The sequence below is a fragment of the Sceloporus undulatus genome, chromosome 11 (assembly GCF_019175285.1).
Source record: "Sceloporus undulatus isolate JIND9_A2432 ecotype Alabama chromosome 11, SceUnd_v1.1, whole genome shotgun sequence".
NCBI classification, from domain to species: Eukaryota; Metazoa; Chordata; class Lepidosauria; order Squamata; family Phrynosomatidae; genus Sceloporus; species Sceloporus undulatus.
Window position 1 is genome coordinate 11,627,924 of NC_056532.1, and position 8,438 is coordinate 11,636,361.

The 8,438-nt window shown below is 40.9% G+C and overlaps 1 protein-coding gene across 2 annotated transcripts in view; it reads left to right on the top strand.

Annotated features, from left to right (window-relative positions):
- NLK (nemo like kinase) overlaps nt 1-8,438 on the top strand; it is a 124,552-nt gene that overhangs the window by 35,727 nt on the left and 80,387 nt on the right. The window lies entirely within an intron of this gene.

An 8,438-nucleotide genomic window follows, 5' to 3' on the forward strand; every position in this document is an offset into this window, starting at 1 on the left:
GCCACAATCACTGGAGTGTGGCTTTAGTGCGACTTCTGGCTCTTAGGGACATATGATCATTGAAAACACCAACCTCCACTGTGACTCGAAGCAGCTTTATTTTGGCTGTCTGTACAGGCCATTGTGTCATCTGGATTGATGATTTGTGGTTACATTAGCAATGATTGGTTTCAGAGTAGTCAACACCAAACCATAGGCACCAGAGCTGCCTTGTTTAACCGAAGTCATGCTTGCCATGGGTCTGGATAACCTGGGACGGCAGGACTAATAAAATGTGAAGCGAAAGACTCTGAACTCCTTTGCTTGGCTCTACAACACAGTGTCTCCAAATTTTGATCTTCCATTGTTTTGGACAAACCGGTCCCAGAATTCCTGATTGTTGGTATGACCAGCTAGGGCATCTGGGAGTTGAAGTCCAATACTACAGTTAAGGAGATGGGGAGGGTAAGCATACAAACAAAACTCATTACAGCTTGTTTTGTTTTGCTTGTTATGTTGTGCTAAACTGCACTTTGCTTAATGTGCAAACATGCCAGTGCTACAGAAGGAGTTAAGAATGAAGGCAGCGGCCAGTGTGAAGTAACATGTGGATGTTGCAAACGTTTGCGTAGGATACTTTGCAGAGTTAGTGGCGCTTGCTTCAGCTTTGGGTGTGTTTCCTTGATCCCAACGGAATATCTGTTCCTAGTGGTAACAAAAACTGCTGGTCCAGAGTCCCCTGAAATGTTCTCTCGACCACTTCTTGTGAATGCTGCAATATAGCACATTCAAACAAAACGTGAGCTTTTGGAGGCATTCATTTTAAACTTTGGTGGAGAATGGTGGCATGGTCATGCATTCCTTATTGTGGGGTTGTGCTGTGCATGCTACATGCCCTAAGCAAGGTATTCATCTTCAGCTCTTCTACCTATCTGTTAAGAAGTCCTTTGAGCTCGTCTTGAATTTGTAGGACCAAGTATCATGTGAAATGTTAATTGCTTACTGTAAGTATTAACAACCTTCTTTATAAATTTATAGGCCTTTTCACAAAGAAAAAAACTGTAGTGGGAGAAGAAGCTATTTGTAGTTATGTTTTTGTTTGTTGCTTTCTTTCATTATGAGTCACCCTACAGCTGAAATCTTGGATCATTGCAGATAAAAATATTGCAGAGTAAGTAAAAACCGGTAAAGTGACGAAACATTACTTGAACATAAATTAAAAGCAATAATACTAATAGCATTTGAAAAAGGAACATAAATATCAATATCCCAGCAGCACAAAGTACAACTTTAATCTTGACTTTAGTTTACTGAAAAGGCCTGCAAGAATGTTTTAACTGCAGTGACTTTGTCTGACACTGGAAACTCAACACAAATTGTGCCAGGATGATCTCGCTTAGGAAACTGTTTTTCAGTTAAAACAAAATACAGCTTCACTCAAAGTAATCTGTTGCTGGATCTGTTTGTAGCAGAGATCATCTGAAGATCTCAGGGACACACAGCAGAAAACACAGGAGTATAGAGTCAGCCTTTCAAATATTGTGGCCGAAACTATGAAGACGGACTTGACGCGTTCAAACCAGCACTTGAGTCAAGACCCAAAACAATTCAAGCAGCCAGATAATAGACAATGGCCCATTCCAGATAGTTTCTTGCAGTTCTGTACTAACTGAAGTATTGGACTGTCTTCAAGGGCATTACTGAAGGATTTATAATGGTCTATAACATTGGGAGGGCTACAGAGCAGATATCGATAGCATACCATTAGAATAGTAGTTGGCAATTGAATCTCACCTGTAAAAGGTGCTTGCCTCACCACAGATATTTGTGCTTACGTGGATCTAAACATGGAATTTACAGCACATCCACACCTTGAACCTGAGGCTTTAAGAGAGTGCAGTCCTGTTCCGACTGCTGGACACCATTAGTTGGAAATATGCCACCAACAGAACCTTTTTCCCCCTAGATTGTGTCTCTTTTGTTGGTTTCTCATTCACTGCTTCCATGAGAGTCTGATGAAAAAGTGAAACTGTCTGTTGTCAGCCAAATCCAAACCTCATAATTATACCTCTCAGGAGGAATCTTTGAATCATAGAATCATTGCGTTGGAAAAGACCCCAAGGACCCTCCAGTCCACCCCCTTGCCATGCAGGAACTCTCAATCCAAGCATAACACGAAAGATGGCCATCCAGCTTCTGTTAAAAGCCTCCAAGGAAGGAGGACTCCACCACCCTCCGAGGAAGTGTGTTCACTATCAAACAGCTCTTACTGTCAGGAAGTTCTCCCTAATGTTAAAGTGGAATCTCTTTTCCTGTAGCTGCATCCATTATTCCGTGTCCCATTCTCTGGAGCAGAAGAAAACAAGCTTGCTCCCTTTTCAATGAGGCCACCCCCTTCAATACTTAAACAGGCTATCATATCACCTCTTTAAACATCTCTTTTCCAGGCTAAAAACATACCCAGCTCCCTAAGTCTTTCCTCATAAGGCATGGTTTCCAGACCCATCACTATATTGGTTGACCTCCTTTGGACACCGTATTCCAGATGAGGCCTGAACAAGGCAGATAGAATGGCACTCTTACCCAATCAACCACCCCCCACCCTTCTTCACCTTGCTTCCCAAGTGTTTTGAACTTCATTCTCCAGAAGCTCCAGCAAACGGGACTGGGCTGGGATAAGGAATATATCATCTGAAGGGCAAACGTTCCTCATCCATCATGTTAGATGTTGAACAGCATGAGGAACAAGGTGGAACCTTGCAGGATCCCAGAGAATGAATGCACAAGAGGTTAAGCTGAAATCTCCCACCAGCAAATAAATTTGGTGACTGGAGACTCTCGGGCAGTGTTCCCAAACTGCCCTTTAGAGATTTTGACTTCAGCTCTCTCAAGCCTCAACGCCATGTTGGCCAGTAGTCTGGGATTCTGGGAAGCTGAAGTCCCAAAATCCTCAAGAGCCAGTTTGGGAACCACTGCCTCTAGAGCATCTGCCGAGTTGCCACGAAGAACAAGCGCCAAGTGTTTCAGTTACGGCTTTCCAGGATGTTTAGGCCTCGTAGCTGCCCAAATGTGCCTTTCCGTGGAACCATACATGCCACATGTTTGACTTGCTAGCTTTTGCTGTCTGCATATTAATTTGACTCTACTCAAATTAATTCTCACTGAGGATGTCTCTTACTTTCTTGTATTTAGGGGCTTTGTCGTTCTTTAACCATGCAGCAAGAAGTAAGGCAATAGTGTTTGATTGCACTGTGGTTTCAGTTTTGCATTGTTCCACACACACTGCCCAAATAATCCAATTTGAGACCGCTTTAACGCCCTGGTTCACTTTAGAGAATCCTGGGAATTTTAGTTTGTTGGGGGACCAGAGCTCTCTGACAGAGAAGGCTCTCACAAAACTACAGTTCCCAAAAATTCCCTACACATGAGCCAGGGCAAGTTCAGCAGTCTCAAAACTGGATTATTCTTGCAGTTGTTTTGGATCCTTAATTGGTCGCTTAGTTCCTTCACAGACTGGAGATGAGGTATAAAAGCTACCAGGCTATTCTTTTGAAACAGCAGCACAGACATTGTATTGGAGAAATGAAAATAAGAGGTGTCTCAGGTAGGCATTGAAAATGCCTTCAGTTTACAAAGTTGGTTTTTACCTTGCTCCCAACAACTTGATCTGATCTTATTCTGTGCAGCAAAGTATAGGCTGACTGTGGTTTTAACGTCTCATTGCCAGAAGATCACCCTTTGAAAGTGACTGTGCGGAGAAACACTGTAAAGAAAAAAACAAGCTACTAAGGGACTTTTTTTTTCACAGAACACATAACAGCGCTGTGATTTTTGTTATGGTTCTAAACAAACATCACTTTAAGCTTTCTTCTGCATAAGGGGCACATTATTGAGCTTTGTAATTTGAGTGAGCTTTGTGTTTGCAGTGAAAATATATGTCCCCCCCGTCTCTTATTCATCAGGTCAAAGTTTGTCATTCGTTTGAGGCTAAACTAGGGCTGCGCCTGATTGGGTTCTGAAACCATGGCTTGTTGGGCATCCGGCTGTTTAGCCCTGCTAAGGAGAGAGAATTTGTTCCAGGGATGGCTCTTTTATCTGCACAGATTTAACCTTGGGTGCATGTTTGATGTTCCACCCTTTGGTGGAAAGTGACATATGCCTGAAACATTATTATTACTATTGTTATGGGTTTTTTTTTTTTTTATTAAATTATTATTTAAAAGAGCGCCGTTTTAAAAGCGCTTACTATCTGTGGACTACTTTTTCAATTGTTACTGTTTCATTTTGGGTACATCCATTCTGTAGAAGTAATGCTATTGATCCCGCTTTAAGTGCCTGAGTTCCATCCTCTTGGAATCCTGGGATTTGTAGTTTTACAAAAAAAAATCTTTAGCCTTCTTGCCAAAGAGTGCTGGTATCTTGACAAAACAGCATCCCATGTATAGTCGCCCCTTTTCCCACCAGGACATAAGGTCTGGGTTCTTGAATATTAATGGAGGAGGAGAGCCCATGGGGCTTGAATATATCCCTCACGAAAATGGAGGGCTAACGTATTCTGCAGGATGGAGACATGGCACATCTACACATTAAAATGCGTTCGGGCTGCATTATTTCTACATTGTAAGAAGCACCTTAGTCAATTCCTTGCTTCATGGTTTTTTTTAATCTGTGGCAATAATTATTGTGTTCTGTTTTGTTTATAGAGATATTTCACTTTATTGGATTACTATAGTAATCTATTCAAAGGAAGGGGTATCTTGGTTTTTGGTTAGCCATCTAAAAGAGGGAAGTGATATTTCTGAATTCTACTCCGAAGCAATCATTTAGCATCGGGTCGATGACCATAATCACAAAAAAACTACGTCTTTCAATTCAAACTTGCCATACTGCAAAACGGATGACGTAGTTGCACACGCTTACCGCACCAGAGATGCCACTTTCAGGAGTCTTACCCAAGAGTTCAGAGCAACGAGATCTTGCATGGTGACTGTGGCGCTTTAGGAAAGCCAAATAAAGGAACTTTAGGAACATGCAAACACATAGCAATGGTATTGTTGAGGCCCCTTCATTTGCTGGAATGTTGGTTTTTTTTGCAATTCTTCGTTGAGTGTTCTCCATATGACCGGCTTCAGTGTTTGTCCAGTTATTGACTCAACTGTACCAGCTGAATTGTGACCTTTGAAAATAAAGACATCCAGGGTCATGGGCTCTAGTTCCTTATAAAACTGTAGTGTTTTGTTTATGTCAACTGGACATTTCTCTTCAAATTTAAACCAAGAACACTCATGCCTGAAACACTGGTGTACAACTGCCAGTTTCTCCCCCGTGGTTCATCCGATTAACTTCTTCGATATTGAATATTATCCAGATGCTTACTTCTCCTTATGCCTTTAACCGCTGGGATCGGACCTTTATCTATTTTCTTGGCGCCGCTTCGCTGATTTCCGGCGCCTGTGCTACACTGTAGCCTTGGTCCTTTCCCGTTGGTGCAGCCTCATTTTTCCTTTGGCTCTTTCCCTTCCTTTTCTGTGGTCTCGTACTGGCCTTTTTTTTAGGCGCTGTGAATCCTTCGCTGCATTTTGCTGTTGATCCCTTAGGCTTCCGTCACTTTCCTTGCCGGTGGACAGTCGCCTTGCCTTGGTGCTGGAGAGAGCGTGCATGCCCTTTGAGGTGGTGGTTACTATGGCACATGCGCGCATCACCTCAATGAGAAAAAAAATATGATGTTTTTTTTTGAGTACTATTTTTTTCAATGCAGACCATGTAGATTCTTACTAGAGGAAAAGGTTTAGCTTAGTGTCCTGACAGGTTTACGTAAATGCTAGGAAATCACTTTTGCAGCAATGTTGGCTATTAACAGGATGATCTGTGAGGTAGACTGGCTAATTCCCATTTTTCCAGATTGACGCGTGAATTTCTGCATGCTGTTATCCGTTAGGCTCAGGTGTCTTTCCCAATTCAAAATGCCTATCATGATGAATGCTTACAGCATGATGATAGCTTTCTTTTTTAATGCAAGATTCCTTTCTGGAAAATAAACCTGTTTGTAAAAGAATGGTTGGCCACGGACTTCTGTCACTTGACCTAAATGCTTCATGCAGTCAGGTGTTTGCAGGGATCAGTTCAATTCAAAAACTGCATTGCTGTATTTTAAAGACTGTAAACATGGAATCATTCTGTCATTAAAGTGGTGTTTTGGAGCATTAAAGTCGGATGTGAAGCCCACACTTTTCTTTTAAGCTGCTTTGATCAGCAGTGTCTTTTCTGTTTTGAGCTCCTCTTTCTGGTTTGCCTCTCTATCCTTCACCTTCAAGTGAGCTCTTAGGATTCACTGTTTTTGTTTTTACAGTTGCCTTTGCAAAGTTAAAAGATTCTTAGGGTGACTACATCCACTTTTCCCTCTTATTTCCTTGTACTCTTCTGTCTTGAATTCTTTCAGCCACCACACATTGGACTACTTTGAAGAAATGTATCCTATACATTAAAATAAACACTTAATCAGGTAGGTGTGAATGTCCAACCCCAACACTGGCCTGCTGGTTTTTGAATTTGTAATCTCTAAGCTTTATGGCATCGGGAAAAGTGGTAGGTTGAAATCATCTTGTTGTACTGGAAACTTGATTAATTATTATAGGTCTGGTGTGCCAAAGAGGAGTGGGAATGTAGATATTTGATAGAGGAGTTGAATAATATATTCTGGGTCGTACCAAGATGTGTAGAAAAAAGTGCCCAAGAAATAGCTGCAGTTAAATGAATTTTGTAATGTGGGAAAGCTTCGCACAGTTCAAAATTCCTGAATCAAGGGGTTAAACCAACATGTCTCCAACGTTGTATTCTCATTTCATTTATGTGGGTTAGTTACTTTTTGACATATTATACACTCGTCTTTCCATCGTTCTGAGCTTTGACTTTTACAGATTTGACATTCACTGGATTCTTACTAATATGTTCTCTCTAGTGAATATCTAGGTCCTCCAGTGGAAATCTGCTTGGTCAACTTTACCAAAACTCACACTAAAGGACCTAGAGACCTAGAGAGAACTCCCTAGGCATTTTGTAGCTCCTCCAGCTCAGTTCTATGGTGAGTCTAGGCAGCATGTTGACCACAGAGTTTGCCTGGGGACAAGAGATTTCTACAGAGGTCTTCTCGCAGGTAAACACAGGTTTTGTTATTTGCAGCTTTCCATATTCTGGGGGTCCTGCCTCCCTAACCCCAGGAGAAAGTGGAGGGAAAGTTACTTGTTTTAAGGAAGTTCACATTATTGACCATGAAATGGTCTTTAAACAGAGGCTGAATGGCCATCTGTCAATGGGGATGCTTTGATTTAGATTTCCTGCATGGCAGAATAGCGATGGACTAGATGGCTCTTGTGGTCTCTTCCAACTCCATGATTCTATGTTGGACATTAGATCTTCAGTCTGCTGTAACCCTGGCTATTCTCAATGTGCTTCATTGGTCATTTCACTCCAGCACATCATCAGAAACATCTAGAAATGAAAAGATCATCATACAAGAAGGAACCCAGGAAATTTCAAAAATCTATCAATTGCTATTAAAACAGGAGTTAGAACAAGAAAGCGTAAAGAATTGTATGATTAAATGGGCACAGGATATTGGACAAAACATTCAGTTTATACAGTGGGGAAATAACTGGTCAAGAAGAATGAAAATTACTAAAAATTACGCCATACAAGAAAATGTAGATGGTACTTAACGCCGGTAGTGTTAGCAAAAATGACAAAGAACTGCCAAAACAAATGTTGGAAATGCAATGCTGAAATTGGAACTATGTTTCATTGCTGGTGGAACTGCAAAAAAGTGAGTCAATATTGGTCCGAGATACACCAGAAGATACAGAGGATACTTAAGATAAAGATGGTTAAAGACCCTAAAATGTATTTACTAAATGTGGTTGAAGACACTGAATTGGAAAGAAAATATGGCAAGTTGATATTCTACATGATATGTGCAGCCAGGATCCTTTTGGCCTCAATGTGGAAGACTGATCAAGGACCAGATCTAGATAAATGGAAAGTGAAAGTATATGGATATATGGAAGTGGACAAATTAACGTGTTGGATTAATAAAAGATCAATGAATAAATTTTAAAAAGATTGGGAACCATGGTTAGATTTTCTGAATGAAGACGAAGGACTGTATTCTACTCTTATATATAATTAAATTAACACGATAAGAGAATAAGTTAACATCACTCTTTTTAGAAACAGTGTTTATGATTTCTATAATATAATATGTGAGAGATGATTAATAGTAACGTAGCCAAGAAGGAAAGAATGAAGGAAATTGTGAGAACTATACATATGGGGAACAAATGAGTCCTGGAGAGTAAAGACATATAGAAAGTGACTGTGGCGGGATACAAACCGCCATTTAGTACGTATAGGATACGTACTAGGGTTAGGAAGGGGCGGTGCTTCCACACCCCCCTAACCCTAGT